Below are 14,026 nucleotides of genomic sequence, written 5' to 3'. Positions count from 1 at the left end.
TAAATAGTTGTATGTATGCACCTTTTTTTATGGGTGGTTAATTAACATAGAAAAGTAGAAATAGAAATAGATCAAAACCCTCACAGTTTGTGAGTTCAAGTCCCATGTTTAGGCTCTGTGCTGACAGCTCAGAGCCTGGAGCTTGCTTCAGATTCTGTGTCTCCCCCTCTCTGTCTGCCCCTACCCCACTTGCACTTTGTCTCTCTTTCTCTCAAAAATAAATAGACACACACAAAAATTTTTAATAATAAAAAAAGAAATGGATCAAAACCATTCAAGGAAGGTACAGCAAAGCAGATGAGTAGTACAGCAGAGTTGGCATGTGGATAGATGCAGTCCTCTGACGTTACAGATTTTTCAAAGTACAGGGGCAGATTTCTTCCTGACCTAATAGCCATGGCAGAGAGTCAGACAAACAATATTTGTTTCAGATATGCATTGATGAGAATCTTAAACCAAACATTCCTCGTGGAGTCTAAAGTTACTGAAGTCAGGAAAAATGTCTTTGTTGATCTTCAGGTAGGTGATAGTGCAGATCTTTCCAGAACAACCCTGAAATAATTATAGAATGTTGTTTCCACTTTTTCCTCAGTGGAAGTAAAGAGCACATTACCAAAGCAGGGCTTTCATTAATACAGTTGTCTGTGTCAATAAAACAGAAGAAGTAGACCTTTCTCTGATCATCCTGCTGGACCCAGAGATAACACTTAGACTAACTGGAGCCCAGCATGAATAGCTGGTACATTCATGTCCTAAAAATAGCTCTGTGTACATATTTCTCTCAAGTGCCCGTATTGAACAAGCTGTTTAGCAGACAGCTTAAAGTTCTATTCTCTAGCAAATGCTACTGCACTTTCCATTCATATTTCAGGCCGCTTCATGTGCCTGTGACCTACACTCACCAGTGACCTAATTACAGTTCAATCCAGTGGGTCTCGCACAGATCTGTCTGCAGTGTCTGACTCCACCCCTACTTTGTCCTTCTGGAAGGTCTTCCGTGTTAGTGTCTGTGTCGGTTTATGCTTGTTTCTTTTGTGGAGTCACCTTCCTTCTCTTGCCCTTTCACATGTCCCTTCACAAGTTTCCATTCCTTCTCCCTATTTTTCCAGCTAGTCTTCTTGACTCCTTTCATCCCCGCTCTGGTTTGAACAGTGATGTATTTGTTAGTTCTTGCAAATGTGTCTCTGCAGCCCACTGTGACCAGTAGCACTTTTTGTGATGATGGAAATGATCTTTATCTGCATTGTCCCAAACGGTGGCCACTAGCCACATGTACCTGTTGAACACTCAAAATGCAGCTAGTGTGACTGAGTAACCATATTTTTAATTTAGGTTTCAAATAGTCACACGTGGCTAGTGACTACCATATTGGACATAGTTGACTCAACATCTCTCTGTAGGTATCCAAAAGGCATCTACAGCTTAATTGATTCAAAGATTTACAGCCCTCTCCAAACTATCCCCTCCTCTTTCCCTCCCTAGTCAGCCAGGCACCCAAGCCACAAAAGTGTAGTGCATCCCAGGCTCCTTTTGTTCTCAGTCTCGCAACTTCTGCCACATCTGGTGTGTACTCACGTCTTGCTACTTTCCTATTTGTCAAAGATGACAGCTATTTTATACGGTTAAACCTAAATGCATATTTTAAATGCATTCTTGGGGTGTGTGGGTGTCTCAGTTAAGCATCCAACTCTTGTTGTCGGCTCAGGTCACGATCTCGTGATTCATGAGTTTGAGCCCCACATCAGGCTCTGTGCTGAACCTGCTTGGGATTCTCTCTCTCTCTCTCTCTCTCCCTCTCTCTCCCTCTCTCTCTCTCTCCCTCTCTCCCCCTCTCTCTGTGTTCCTCCCCCACTTGTGCTCTCTCTCTCTCTCAAAATAAATAAACCTAAAAACAAATACATGCATTCTGCTACTTTATTCCTTTTTTGCTATCTCACAGTATCACAACTGAACTGTTGGAATAGCTTCTTTACTAACCTGCCCATTTCTTTTGTCACCTACTCAAGCACACCTTCCACATGGGTAGTTCATCTAAATGCTAATGAAGTAATGTCTTGTCCTTGTGTAAATCACCTCTTGGCTCTTTACCCCATATGATAAAATTCCTAATTTCTCAAGACAATGTTCAGGCTTTGGAAGCATTACCCCTTCCTTTTATTTATTTATTTTTCCACTTTTTTTGGTGCTCTGACTTTTTTGATAACTATTGAGCAACCAAGATGTTCCAAGAAAGTAGCATGTGCCATAGTTACAGCTTAAACAATACAGATACTTTTCTTCACTAATAGTGTTCACAATCTAGTGGGGAATATGACATTAAAAAAAAATTTGCTATTAAAAATATTACTAAAAGGTAAAAGAAAAAAAATTACTAAACCAAACCTCATTGAGTTTTTTAAACATATCCTCTGGATTGTTTCATTGTCTCCTCTGGATTGACCTTTAGAACCACATCCTCATCCTGTGCATCTGGTGCTGTGGATTGAATTGTGTTCCCCCACCCCAAATTTATATGTTGAATCCCTACCCCCCAGTGTGACTGTATTTAGAGATAGAGCATTTTTTAAAAATGTCTATTTATTTATTTTGAGAGAGAGTGCACATGTAAGTGAGGAAGGAGTAGAGAGAGAATCCCAAGCAGGCCCCGTGCTGTCAGTACAGAGCCCTGACGTGGAGCTCGAACCCACAAACCGAGATCATGACCTGAGCCAAAGTCAAGAGTCTGATGCTCAACCAACTAGCCATCCAGGCACCCCTAGAGAGAGAGCTTTTAGGAGGTAATGGAGATTAAGTGAAGCATAAGGGTGGGAATCCTAATCCAGTAGGATTGATGGTCTTACAAGAAAAGAAAGAGAGAGACAGATTTCTCTCTCTACACATAGGCACCAGGCAAAGGCCATGTGAGGACACAGCAAGAAGTGGCCATCTGTAACCCAGGAAGACAATGTCACCAGAACCCAACCATGGTGATACTCTGATCTTGGACTTCTAGCCTCTAGAACTGTGAGGAAATAAATGTCTGCTATTTAGTCTACCCAGTCTGTGGTATTTTGTTATGGCAGCCCAAGCATCTAAGACACTTGGCTCTTTATTTTTTTTTTTCATTTTATTTTTAATTGTAGCAAAATGCAGAAAATATATATCATTGTAGCCATTTTTTAACTGTACAGTTCAGTAATATTAAGTACATTCATATTTCTATGCACCCAGTCTCCAGAACTCTTCATCTTGCAGAACTAAAGCTGTATATCCATTATTTTTTGTAAATGTTTATCTATTTATTTTGAGAGAGGTCATGAGCAGGGGAGGGACAGAGAGAGAAGGAGAATCTTAAGCAGGCTCTGTGATGTTATTGAGAAGCCCGTCTCACTAACCATGTGATCATGACCTGAGCCAAAATCAAGAGTCAGGCACTTGACCGACTGAGCCACCCAGGTGCCCCAAGCTATATATCCATTAAACAACAGCTCATCATTCTTCTCAGCATTTGGCCTCTGGCAGCCACCACTCTACTTTCTGTCCATTAATGTCCCTACTCATATAAGTAGAATCATATAGTAATTGTTTTTTTGTGACTCATTTATTTCACTTAGCATGAAGTTCTCAAGTTTCATGCATGTATCAGAATTTCCTTCTTTTTTTTAAGGCTGAATAATAATACATTGTGTGTATATACCACATTTTATTTATCCCTTCATCAGGTGTTAGACACTTAGGTTACTTCCACCTTTTGGTTATTGTGAATAATGCTGCTATGAGCATAGGTGTACAGATACCTCTTCCAAGAATGCCAGTCTCGTGGGTATTTATTTCCCGAAGTGGCATTGCTGGTTCATGTGGTAATTCTACATTTAATTTTTTGAGGAACCACCGTACTGTTCCACAGTGGCCGTGCCATTTTATATTCCCACCGGCAGTGCACAGGGATTCCAGTTACTCTACATCCTTGCCAACACTTGCTATTTTCTGATAGTGGCCATTCTAATGGAGATGAGGTCTGGCTCTTTACTTTTGACCTGCTATGAGTCAGCTTTGGTTGCCTCATCCAGGAAGTAATACTCTTCTCTTTCCCCTTGTCTCCCTCTGTGCTAATTTCCCCTTTTCTGAATCTGCACAGCCCCATTATAACTTCATGCATTGGTGCAAGTCACCTGATAATGTATTTGTCTCTCCAGTTAGACTATTAGCTTCAAGGTGTGGAACTACCATGGGTTCATTTTCATATGCTCCATTCTAAGCCCTCTTCTTTAGTTGAGAATGCTCATTAAATTGTTTTTAATAAAAGATTATCTCCTTTCTATATAGAACTAGGCCACTGAAAAAATTTGGATTTCTTTTTTTTTTAATGTTTATTTATTTTGAGAGAGAGCCGCGTGTGTGCACGCACACATGCATACATGAGCCAGAGAGGGGCAGAGAGAGAGGAGAGAGTGAATCCCAAGCAGGCTCCGCACTGACAGCACAGAGTCCGACTCCAGGCTAGATCCTATGAACCATAATATCATGACCTGCACAGAAGTCAAGAGTTGGAGGCTTAACCATCTGAGCCACCCAGGCACCCTAAGAATTTAGATTCCTATTTTCAGACCACCTTACTTCTTACAAGGCAGAGCCCGTGCCATTACTATCTTTTGTCCTAGAAACCTGTGCATATTTGTATGCATTACAAAAAAGACCTGTTCTTCTTAATAAAGGATGCTCCAAGAGGATGTTTTCCTGACATCACCACCCCCATCTCATGCTTTTCTCTAAAATGCTGTCATTTAATTAATAAATAAGATGTTGTCATTTAGCCTCCTCATCTTTAAGACTGGATCATCTCCAGACTGTCTGTGTGCTTCTGAGAAGAACTAAACTTCTTGTGGACAAGTACAGTCCCCTTAGAGGGGATAATACATAGGAGGTGCTAGGAATAATGTGGAGCTTTCTTCCTTATACATGGGAAACAAGTTAAGATTAAATGAATTAGCTAATCGATTGTTTGAATTGAATCAGCATCAGGATTTGCAATTTGTCAGAGAAAGACTAAGTCAATCAAAGATGGATAATTGAAAAGGATCACGTCAGTCCTGAACAACAAGTGGGATTTTAATTGTTGCAGAGTAGAGGGAGGTTACTGCATTCTGAGGGTCCAGTAAGAATCTCTGTCTATTCCACTTTAGAATTCCTCTTAAGGAATATTAAGAGCGAATGAGATAAATGTTGGGACCAGACTAGGTATATTAGTTTGCTAAGGCTGCCATAATAAAGTACCACAGACTGGGTGGCTTAAACAACAACTTTATTTTCTTACAGTCTAGAGGCTGGAAATCCAAAATCAGGGAATGGACAGGGTTGGTTCCTTCTGAAGACTGTTGAGGGAAGAATCTGTTCCAGGCCTCTTTTCTTAGCTTATAGATGCTTTTTCCCTATGTCTCCACATCATCTTCCCTCTGTTCATATCTGTGTCCAGATTTTCTCATAAAAGGACACTAGTCAAATTGGGGTAGGGCCCACCCTGATGACCTCAGTGTATGCATTTTGTGTCAGACAAGAGGCACATAACACTAGAAGTTGTTAGATGTTTTCCTTAAGGGTTTGGCTTCATCCTGAGTTCTAACATGCAATAAATTCATGCAATAAAAGCAGTTTTGTGTTTAATCTGGAAGTACTAGCAGACTGTAAAAAACGTGAAAGGGGTGAAGTAAGAGTCAAGACTCCAGAGGTTTTCTTGACGTAAGGGCAGAAAGATGATGATCCCTGTTCCAGAAGTGTATGAGAGCTGAGATTGTGCATATTTAGTATATTTTTTAAGTGGTTTGTGTGTGTTTGTGTGTGTATAGTTGTTAATCAGCCTTCCTCCCTTTTGCTCGTTTTGAAAGCTTTTTAGGGACGCCTGGGTGGCTCAGTCAGTTAAGCGTCCGACTTCGGCTCAGGTCATGATCTCGTGGTCTGTGAGTTCAAGCCCCGCGTCGGGCTCTGTGCTGACAGCTCGGAGCCTGGAGCCTGTTTCGGATTCCGTGTCTCCCTCTCTCTCTGTCCCTCCCCTGCTCATGCTCTGTCTTTCTCTGTCTCAAAAATAAATAAAACATTTAAAAAAATTTTTTTTTAAAGAAATCTTTTTAATTATTAAAGAATTAATCCTTCTGACATGTAGGACATATATATTTCCCTGTTTCATTGTCTTTGGACTTAGTGTCTGCTAGACCAGGCTCTTTCATTTCTACTAGTGACATTTGGGGAAGTTTTTAATTTATAGAAAGATACAAAGGGATAATAATGTAATAGACCTGTTCCTACCTTCTCAAATTATTAACTATGAATTTTTGTCAGTTTTTCTCTTGTATGCATTCTTTATTTTTTCCTTTTATTTATTTCTGTAAATGAGATCGTTTATACTGGTGAAGTACACTCTTAAGTATGAACTGGGTGGATTTTTACATATGTATACATATGTGCAAATGTAATTTACCACTCAGATTAAGATGGAGAACATTTTTGTCACCCTAAAGTTTCCTTCCTTCCAGTTTCCGGTTAATAACCACTGCCCTGCTCTGCAGAGGAAAGTGCTATTCTAACATCATATGTCCAAAAAAAGGATAACTTCATTTTTTAACATTGTATAAACAGAATCATATAATCTGTACTCTTTTTTAGGAGATGGGGGGATCTGGCTTTTTTCTGTGTACATAACATGGTTTAGATTATCCGTCTTGCTGCTGTATGTTTCATTACTTTTTTTTTTTTTTTTTTGAGTGGCAGAAAGAGAATCCCAATTAGACTTTGCACTGTCTGCGCAGAGCCTAATGTGGGGCTCGAACTCACAAACTGTGAGACCATGACCTGAGCCGAAACCAAGAGTCAGACTCTTAACCAACTGAGCCACCCAGGCACCCCCATTACTTCCTTTTTATTGCTGAGCAGAAAGTATTTCATTATATGATCATATGATAACTTTATTGGCTCATTCTCTTGGTGGTGAGTTTTTTACTTTTATTTTCCCATTTGGGCACTATTATGAATAAAGCTGCTATGAACAATCCTTTGTGTCTCTTAGTATATCTTCATTTCTCTTGGTTATACCTAGAAATAGAATGGCTGATGCATGGAATAAACATATGTTCAGCTTTAATATATATTACAATTAGCTTTCTAAAGTGCTTGAACCAATTTATACTACCAACGTTCTGACTGTACCAAATTCTCACCAACACTTGCTACTGTCAGTCTTTTTTTATTTTCATTATCCTGGTGGCTGTATAGTGGTCTCTTGTTGAAATTTATACTTTGCTTTTCTGTAACAAATGCTAATTTCAAACACCATTATTTGTGTTGGGCCATGTAAATATTCTTTTATGTAAAGTACCTGTTCAGTTCTTTGTTTTAATTGGACTCTTTATCTTCTTGATTAGTCGAAATTATTTCTATGTTATCAATACAAGTCATTTGCCAGATGTATATGTTGCAACTGTTTTTGGATTCTGTGATTTGACTTTTTAAAATTAATTAATTTTTTAAAATATTTTTTTTTCAATGTTTATTTATTTTTGGGACAGAGAGAGACAGAGCATGAACGGGGGGGGGGGGGGGGCAGAGAGAGAGGGAGACACAGAATCGGAAACAGGCTCCAGGCTCTGAGCCATCAGCCCAGAGCCTGACGTGGGGCTCGAACTCACGGACCGCGAGATCGTGACCTGGCTGAAGTCGGACGCTTAACCGACTGCGCCACCCAGGCGCCCCTAATTTTTTAATTTACATCCAAGTTAGAGTATAGTGCAACAATGATTTCAGGAGTAGGTTCCAGTAATTCATTTCCTATGTATAACACCCATTGTTCATCCCAACAAGTGTCTTCCTTAATGCCCCTTATCCATTTAGCCCATCCCCTCCCACAATCCTCCAGCAACCCTCTGTTTGTTCCCTATATTTAAGAGTCCCTGATGTTTTGTCCCCCTCCCTGTTTTTATATTATTTTTGCTCCCCTTCCCTTATGTACATCTGTTTTATATCAAATTCCTCGTGAGTGAAGTCATATATGATATTTGTCTTTCTCTAATTTCGCTTAGCATAATACCCTCTAGTTCCATCCACGTAGTTGCAAATGGCAAGATTTCATTCCTTTTGATTGCCGAGGAATACTCCATTGTATGTATATACTACCTCTTCTTTATCCATTCATCCATCGATGGACATTTGGGCTCTTTCCATACTTTGGCTATTGTTGATAGGGCTGCTAGGAACATTGGAGTGCATGTGCCCCTTCGAAACAGCATCCCTGTATCCCTTGGATAAATACCTAGAAGTGCAATTGCTGGGTCATAGGGTAGTTCTATTTTTAATTTTTTGAGGAACCTCCGTACTGTATTCCAGAGTGGCTGCACCAGTTTGCATTCCCACCAGCAGTGCAAAGAGATCCTCTTTCTCCGCATCCTTGCCAACATCTGTTGTTGCCTGAGTTGTTAATGTTAACCATTCTGACAGGTGTGAGGTGGTATCTCACTGTGGTTTTGACTTGTATTTCCCTGATGATGAATGAGCATTTTTTCATGTGTCAGTTGGCCATCGGGATGTCTTCTTTGGAGAAGTGTCTATTCATATCTTTTGCCCATTTCTTCACTGGGTTGTTTGTTTTTTGGGTGTTGAGTTTGATAAGTTCTTTTTTTTTTTTAATGTTTATTTTCGAGAGAGAGAGACAGAATGTGAGGGGGGAGGGGCAGAGAGAGAGGGAGACACAATCCAAAACAGGCTTCAGGCTCTGAGCTGTCATCACAGAGCCTCATGTGGGGCTCGAACTCACGAACTGTGAGATCATGACCTGAGCCAAAGTTGGACACTTAACTGACTGAGCCACCCAGGCACCCTGAGTTTGATAAGTTCTTTATAGATTTTGGATACTAACCCTTTATCTGATATGTCATTTGCAGATATTTTCTCCCATTCCATTGGCTGCCTTTTAGTTTTGCTGATTGTTTCCTTCACTGTGCAGAAGCTTTTTATTTTGATGAGGTCCCAATAGTTCATTTTTGCTTTTGTTTCCCTTGCCTCTGGAGATGTGTTGAGTAAGAAGTTGCTGCGGCCAAGGTCAAAAAAGTTTTTGCCTGCTTTGTCCTTGAGGATTTTAATGGTTTCCTGTCTTACATTTAGGTCTTTCATCCATTTCAAGTTTATTTTTGTGTATGGAGTAAGAAAGTGGTCCAGGTTCATTTTTCTGCATGTTGCTGTCCAGTTTTCCCAGCAACACTTGCTGAAGAGACTCTTTATTCCATTGGATATTCTTTCCTGCGTTGTAAAAGATTAGTTGGCCATATGTTTATGGGTCCATCTCTGGGCTCTCTATTCTGTTCCATTGATCTGTCTGTTTTTGTGCCGGTACCATACTGTCTTGTACTATTACAGCTTTGTAATACAGCTTGAAGTCCAGGATTGTGATGCCTCCTGCTTTGGTTTTCTTTTTCAGGATTGCTTTGGCTGTTTGGGGTCTTTTCTGGTTCCATACAAATTTTAGGATTGTTTGTTCTAGCTGTGTGAAGAATGCTGGTGTTACTTTGATAGGGATTGCATTGAATATGTAGATTGCTTTGGGTAGTATTGACATTTTAACAATATTTGTTCTTCCTTTCCAGGAGCATGGAATATTTTTCCATTTTTGTGTGTGTGGGTCTTCTTCAATTTCTTTCACAAGCTTTCTGTAGTTTTCAGTGTTTAGATTTTTCACCTCTTTGGTTAGGCTTATTCCTAGGTATTTTATGGGTTTTGGTGCAGTTGTAAATGGGATCGGTTCCTTGATTTCTCTTTCTGTTACTTCATTATTAGTGTATAGGTATGCAACCAATTTCTGTGCATTGATTTTATATCCTAAGACTGCTGATTTCATGGATCAGTTCTAGCAGTTTTTTGGTGGAATCTTTTGGGTTTTCCATATAGAGTATCATGTCATCTGCGAAGAGTGAAAGTTTAACTTCCTCCTTGCCAATCTGGATGCCTTTTATTTATTTGTGTTGTCTGAATGCTTAGGCTAAGACTTCCAATACTATGTTGAAAAACAGTGGTGAGAGTGGACATCCTTGTCGTGTTCTTGACCTTAGGGGGAAAGCTCTCCATTTTCCCCCCATTGAGGATGATATCAGCAGTGGGTCTTTCATATATGGCTTTTATGATCTTGAGGTATAATCCTTCTATCCCTATTTTCTTGAGGGTTTTTATCAAAAAAGGATGCTATATTTTATCAAATGCTTTCTTTGCATCTATTAAGAGGATCATGTGGTTCTTCTCTTTTCTTTTATTGATGTGATGCATCACATTGATTGTTTTGTGGATATTGAACCAGCCCTGCATCCCAGGTATAAATCCCACTTGGTCGTGGTGAATAATTTTTTTAATGTATTGTTGCATCTGGTTGGCTAATATCTTGTTGAGGATTTTTGCATCCATGTTCATCAGGGAAATTGGTCTGTAGTTCTTTTTAATGGGTTTTTTTCTGGTTTTGGAATCAAGGTAATGCTGGCTTCATAGAATGAGTTTGGAAGTTTTCCTTCCATTTCTACTTTTTGGAACAGCTTCAAAAGAAAAGGTGTTAAGTCTTCTTTAAATGTTTGGTAGAATTCCCCTGGAAAGCCATCCAGCCCTGGATTCTGGTTTTTTTAGGAGATTTTTGATTATTAATTCGATTTCTTTATTGGTTATGGATTTGTTCAAATTTTCTATTTCTTCCTGTTTCAGTTTTGGTAGTTTATATGTTTCTAGGAATTTGTCCATTTCTTCCAGATTGCCCATTTTATTGGTATATAATTGCTCATAACATTCTCTTATTATTGTTTATATTTCTGTGTGGTTGTGATCTCTCCTCTTTCACTCTTTGTTTTATTTATTTGGGTCCTTTCCTTTTTCTTTTTGATCAAACTGGCTAGGGGTTTATCAATTTTGTTAATTCTTTGTTCTTTCAAAGAACCAGCTCCTGGTTTTATTGATCTGTTCTACTGTTTTTTGGGTTTTTTGTTTGGTTGGTTAGTTTCGATAACATTGATTTCTGCTCTAATCATTGTTATTCCCTGTCTTTGCTGATTTTGGGTTTTATTTGCTGTTCTTTTTCCAGCTCTTTCAGGTGTAAGGTTAGGTTGTATATCTGAGACCTTACTTTCTTCTTTAGGAAGGCCTGGATTGCTACATACTTCCCTCTTAGGACTGCCTTTGCTGCGTCCCAGAGGTTTGGGACTGTGGTGTTATCATTCTCATTGGCTTCCATGTACTTTTCAATTTCCTCTATAACTTCTTGGTTAGCCCTTTCATTCTTTAGTATAGGATGTTCTTTAGTCTCCAAGTATTTGTTATCTTTCCAAATTTTTTCTTGTGGTTGATTTCAAGTTTCATAGAAGTGTGGTCTGAAAATATGCATGGTATGATCTGTCTTTCTGTACTTGTTGAGGGCTGATTTGTGTCCCAGTATGTGATCTGTTCCGGAGAATGTACCATGTGCACTCAAGAAGAATGTGTATTTTGCGGCTTTAGGATAAAATGTTCGGAAAATATCTGTTAATTCAGATCCCTCTGGTCCAGTGTGTCATCAAAGCCATTGTTTCCTTGTTGATTTTCTATTTAGATGATCTGTCCATTGCTGTAAGTGGGGTGTTGAAGTCCCCTACCATTATGGTATTATTATCAATGAGTTTCTTTATGTTTGTGATTGATTTACATATTTGAGTGCTTGCATGTTTGGATCATAAATGTTTACAATTGTTAGATCTTCGTGGTGGATAGACCCTTAATTTTGATATAATGCCCTTCTTCATCTCTTGTTACAGTCTGTATTTTAAAATCTAGATTGTCTGATATAAGTATGGCTGCTCGGGCTTTCTTTCGGTGACCATTAGCATGACAAATGGTTCTCCATCCCCTTACTTTCAATATGAAGGTGTCTTTAGGTCTATATGTTTCTTGTAAACAGCATATAGATGGATCTTGTTTTCTTATCCATTCTGTTACCCTCTGTCTTTTGATTGGAGCGTTTAGTTCATTGACGTTTAGAATGAGTACTAAAAGATAATGAATTTATTACCATTACATTGCCTGTAGAGTTGAAGTTTCTGGTGGTAGTGTCTGGTTGTTTCTAGTCTTTTTTGCTTTTGGTCTTTTTGGTTTGTTTGTTTGGTTTTTTTTTTTTTCATCTTTTCTTCCCTCAGAGTGGGGGAGGAACCCTTTGGGGGGAAGGTAGCGCCAAGCAATGGTTGGGTGCTGGTCTGCCCCCAGGAACGTTTGCAGGACCATGCTGCTGCAGATGCCCAGAGACTGTGGCTGGGTGCCAGTCTGACCCAGAAAAAGTTCCCGCGATCATGTAGCCACAGCATTTCAGGGATTATGGTAAATCACAGCACACATCTGGCATCAGACTTCACCCTTAACATACTCATTCCAACATCAGCAAAATGTTGTTCTCTGGGGTGTGCTGGGACCTTTGCCTGTGGGGAGGCCGCAGAGCTTCTACCAGATGTCCTCCCAGCACGGGAATTGCCTCTCCCTGTGTGGCCCGAGGACCCCTCAGACCTTGATCTCTGCTCCTGGGGATTGGCCCTTCCCACCAGAGCACCGCCAGGTATCGGAGCTGCAGCGTTTCAGACTCAGCACTCCCCCTGTTTATAGAGTCTTAATGGAATTGAAACCCTCTCCTTTCTCCTCTCTTTTTTTGTTCAGTCCCTTGCAGCTGTTTCCACTCTTCCTCTTTTTCTCCAGCTGCTTTCAGGGGTGAGGGGGAGTGCTTCCCATACTCTTCCCCCACCCACCAACCCATCTCTGCCCTCTCTCAGCAAGCAAAAAAAGCTCCCTTCCTTCTGCAGCTCTCTCTCCCCCAGTTCACCTCTCCACACTGTGTACCTGCCGAGTTCTGTGATTTAAGTTGTCCAGATTGTTGTGTTAATCCTCAAATCAGTTTTCTAGGTGTGCAAGATGGTTTGCTGTTGATCTGGCTGCATTTCAGGGATGAGAGATGCAAAAAAACTTCCATGCTGCTCTGCCATCTTGGCCCCCTCCCTTGACTTTTTTTTTAAATAATGTTTTTTGATGAGCCAAGTTCTTAAATTTAATACAGTTCAGGATCAGTGTTTTCTTTAATGATAGTTCTTTGTGTGTCTGCTTGAAACATTGTTCCCTTTTCCAGGAACACACGAATATTCTCCTATGTTCTTAGTAGATGCTTGATTATTTGAGCTTGATCCACCTGGAATTGTTTTTGTGTGTAGTTTAAGGTAAGTGTCAAGATTTATGTTACTATATGGATATACAGTTGCACTACCACCGTTTGTTGAAAAGACCATCCTCTGTCCACTGAGTTGTAGCAAGGCCTCTGTTGTCAATCCAGTGACCACATATATATATGTAGATCTCTGTCTAGACTGTGTATTCTCTTCTTTTGATCCAATTATTTTTCTTTATCCTACTACTTCACAGTTATAATTATTATTGCATTACAGTAAGTTATGAAATATGGTAGTGTAAGGCCTTAAAGTTTTACTTCTTCAAAAAATTTATTGGCTAACTTAAGACCTTTGCATTTTCGTAGAAATTTCATCTGTTTCCATAGCAAATCCTGCTGGGTAGTTTTTCAAAGTAGAGGTGAAGCCTTTGACATGTGTCATTAGATTTATTCCTATGTATTTTTTTCTATTTTGATACTATTATAAATAATACATTTTTAAAATTTTTATTTTCTAATTTATTATTGATTTATTAAAATACAGTGGATTTTTAAATACTGATCTTATATCAAGGCATTTTGTTAAATTTACCTATTCTAGTAGCTTATTTGTAGATTCTTTTGGATTTTAAATATGCACAATCATGTCTTTTGCAAATAAAGACATTTTTACTTCCCTCCTTTCCAATCTTTATGTCTTTAATCTCTTTTTAAGCCTTATTGTCTTTCTAGTACAGTGTTGAATACAAATTATGATAATAGAAATCCTTTTGTTACACCTCAACTGAGGGAGGAGAAAGTATTCAATATTTCACTGTTGAGTCTGGGTTTAACAGTAGGATTTTTACACACACCCTTTGTTAG

General features: G+C 39.3%; 1 protein-coding gene across 1 annotated transcript in view; it reads left to right on the top strand.

The window, feature by feature from the left end:
- The window catches only part of ZNF782 (zinc finger protein 782), a 134,677-nt gene that overhangs the window by 102,886 nt on the left and 17,765 nt on the right, over nt 1–14,026 (top strand). The gene's annotated exons all lie outside the window — the stretch shown is intronic.

Source organism: Lynx canadensis, chromosome D4, assembly GCF_007474595.2.
Source record: "Lynx canadensis isolate LIC74 chromosome D4, mLynCan4.pri.v2, whole genome shotgun sequence".
Lineage (NCBI taxonomy): Eukaryota > Metazoa > Chordata > Mammalia > Carnivora > Felidae > Lynx > Lynx canadensis.
The sequence above is the reverse complement of the archived record's forward strand: the minus strand, read 5'-3'. Positions and strand labels throughout refer to the sequence as shown.